We start from the raw sequence: 4,046 nt of genomic DNA, 5'->3' as shown, positions 1-4,046 counted from the left end.
CACACAATCCACTTGTTTTAAAATAATATATGGAAAACAAATCAAACGTATGTACACAAATTCGTTACACTATTGTTTATCACAGTTGTATCCAGAACTTTAAATAACCATCTATTTTTCGTCTAAGTTCACAGAGGCGGGTTCAATTAATTTAGAACGCCCTTTGACAAGACAAATTATTCTTCTCTATTCTGTTATCATAATATAATTAGTGATAAATTCACTTAAGTTACCCTGTAGCTACCACAGTTGTATACAAAGCTTTAAATACATCTCTTTTACGTCACAAATCTACACAGGTTAGTTCAGTTACCTTAGAATCCAATCGACAAGATGAATTATTCTTCTCTACCCTGTTCATTACAATACAATCTGCGATTATAACACTTTAAAGTCGTTACTATACGCTTTTTGTGGCTAAGCTTACAAACACAGTCTACATCTATATCTTTCACTAACTTTGTCTTACTTTCACTAACTTAACTTTCCTTTCACTAACTTCTTACTTCTCTGTATCTGCACGTATTTATAACACGTGATAGAAAATTCTGGAAATATCCAGCCTTCTAGTAACAACAATATTAAACATAAGGGAGAAAACTTAGAAGCTTTGAGTAAGATGACGTCAATAATGTTACAAAAGCCTAATACAATTAAACTGCATACATAATATACGACTTGTACAGAGTTACATAACGAAACTTCTCATAACTATCGCTTTTAAAATAATTAATTTTTAACACTCTTGTTACGAAAACTAAATAATCATTAAATATTGAATCAATAAATAAACTAAAAAATAACTTAAACTAAACAGTCTTGTATATCCAACACACTGCTAAAAGTTTCTGGTTGAGTTTAGGCCAAAGAATAAACAGACTGGGCACAATGTGCAATGCAAAGTAAAAACAGGTTCTCTTAGATTACCTGGTGAACATATTCAAAGCCTAGTCCATATAGGGCACTTGTTAAGATTCAAGGTCTGCAACTGGCTCACATTTATCGACAGAGAATTACGTGAACGAATACGGAATTAAATTTTCTCCAAAGGAAACTGTCAGATTGAATCTTAGTGATACAGATGGTTAAATCACTGTCATGGTCTTTGAGTAAATTTTGGTCAATACAAGAACAGTGAATTATTACATTGCGGTATTCTTGGGTAAAGCTAAACATACTAAATATGTCCACAATTCAGGAGATTTAAATATGTTTACAGGCAGGGTGTGAATAGAATATGTCAACTTCGACTAATAAAAACAGAAGTTAGTCATAGTTGTTTAATTTCTAAACAAATACAGTACTGTTTCAACTAAAATGGCAACAACAACAACAACAAAACGGCACACGGCTTATTGTCTATTTGCTGGTGATTGTGCCTGACTTACCTCTGCACAACCAAAGTATTTGGACAAGACAACTTTTAGTCAATGAGCTGGACAAATACTGAGGGGGCTATGACTTGTATGTAGAAACACTCAACAAACACCAATGCTTCAGTGCTTGTTTACATTCGTCGTAAGTGAACAAGTTTCACAGTTTTGTATTTGTATTTTAGAGTATAGTATTTATATGCATAGTTTTTTGTTTTGTTTTAGAGCAAATTCACGACTTTATTTACGACTTGACTCGATTATCTGTCTCTATCTATTCAATCTGCAATTATATTCTTACCGTCACTTTATTTGCCGGCTTATATACTTTAAAAGCGTACATCTAGATTGCACTCGTCTCTTTGTGAATCTTCTAGATACTCATCACGTGTTACCAGAGTCACGTGACTTCCGCTGTCGTAACAATACTATATTTATGTAGGAATTTCAAAGATACGCAGTATCTATGCTACTAATTTATTATTGTGAATTATTTAGCCGGACAACATGTTTAAATACTAAATATATATATAAATAAATGTCAAATCCAAAATCATTCGATTTATCACTTGTTGTTGAGTTATATCCGTTTCAGAGAATTTACTCCTCAGTAACTCTGGACTATGACAAACTGAGAGGATAAGACTATACTTCATATAGTGGCAAGGCAAGCAAACTTAGTAAGTATTCTGCTAGAATGTCAAGGGTGCTCGAAAATTTGGCAGTTTTCCTTTACTCCATGCGTGATTGATGTTATTTATTAACGTGAAAAAATAATAATAACTTGGTGGATGGTGCCTGATACTTAAGGAATCGGTAACCACGTTCGACAACGATAAAGGAAGCGATATAGCAAGTGACGTCAAGTCAGACTAAACTAAGCTAACTGGTTGACAAACAATAAATGACCACCTGATCAAGGAGGCAGGGATTTATAAGACCAATGGCAAAACTGGGATCTATAAATCCAATGACTTAGATTTTGATATGGTTGATATAGTCGTGGAGTGTGTATTGTATGTATGGGGTTTTGAAATGTCTTTTACTTACACAGTAATTCTATATTTATATAGGAATTTAAAGAATATTCAGTGTTGATGCTACTCACTTTTCTTGTGAATTATTAAACCTAACAATTTAAGCTGTTTGAATATACTAAAAGATAAATGTGAAGTCTAATCTAATATTCAAAACGCCATGCTTATAATATACACTACACCACTATATGAAGACTAGTCTTATTCTTTCGAGTTGCACTTGTCCAGGATTACTGGTGAGAGGTGGAATTCTCCCAAACCAACATAACTCAGTGACAAGTGACAAAACAAATGACTGATTGGGCTTCACATTTATCTTTTAGTAAAGATTTTATATTTCAGCTGGTGGGCCAGTGGTAAATTTGTGGAGTTACAATGCTAAAATTCGGGTTCCATTCTCCACAGATTTATATATTTTATATATATATATATATATATAAATTTGGGAGAAGTACAATTTCAGTTGTTTATGCGGTATTTTCAAGAAAAATCTGGCTTCCCCTGAGAAATAATGAAGATAGGTGTGCTTAATAACGGGTCTTTCGTCAAGATATTTACTGAGAAATAGTTATATATTCTCATACTAACTGCATTTGTGAGGAATAAAACAAGACAGAATACATAAGTACAATGAAAATGATCAATCTTTATTAGGAACAAACATAGTGAAACTATATACTTTATGTGTCCCAACTGATGACTTTACTGGAGAGTTAGCTCTAAATACATTCTAACTCTGTGATCTGTTTTGGACTATAAATCTTGAAATCTCTTTCAAGACTGAATACATTTCACGTTATCTCTTCAATCGTTAATATCAAACTTACCCAGAATGATTAGCGCTACACACGTAACTGGTCATTTCCAATTAAATATGAGAGAGGTCATCTAGTTGCCAGTAGAAAAGATACCTGTCTAATTTCGCATACCATGAGTGTTCTTTGTGACTATCTTTCTCATGCAAAGACAAAGGTGCTACTCTAGGTGAGTGACATAGAAAAGTAACTTAATGATCTTCTATGTGGAAACAGCACATACCTGCACAACTAGCAAGGAAGTAAAAAACATATAGCATGCTTTATATGACACTCCTATGCAACTTAAAAGTAAATCAATTTTTTATGGTTTTGATATCTCTTAGATAATCAGCAGAGCAGAGAAATTAGCTGATCTAATAGAAGGGAATTCTCAGACATCGGGCTTTGAGATGTACATCCCCTCGAGTTTCAACAGATGAATCATATGAGAAGAGCAGGAACACAAGCCTATTCAAACAACAAATATTTATTCATAATATTGCACTGCAATACAATACAATGGGCAAGCAATTAGTGTGGATGTAACTGACAAGAGGTAATAAAGATTTTAATAAGCAAAGAGCTCTTATCAGTGCGAGAACTTTTCCCTTTACATAAAGTAAAGTGAAGAAAACGAAAATGATTCAAAGAAAATAACTACAGTTAAGTTAAGCAACAATAAAATAATAGTAAAATGGTTTGTTTGTTTGTTTGAAGTTGAGCACAAAGCAACACAATGGGCTATCAGTGCTCTGCTCACCACGGGTATCGAAACCCGGTTTCTATAGTAAAATGGAAACTCGCTAAACTCGATGTTATTAAAAGTTCCCACTTGGATT

The sequence above is a fragment of the Limulus polyphemus genome, unplaced genomic scaffold, assembly GCF_000517525.1.
Source record: "Limulus polyphemus unplaced genomic scaffold, Limulus_polyphemus-2.1.2 Scaffold917, whole genome shotgun sequence".
NCBI classification, from domain to species: domain Eukaryota; kingdom Metazoa; phylum Arthropoda; class Merostomata; order Xiphosura; family Limulidae; genus Limulus; species Limulus polyphemus.
This window is presented reverse-complemented; position numbering follows the sequence as displayed.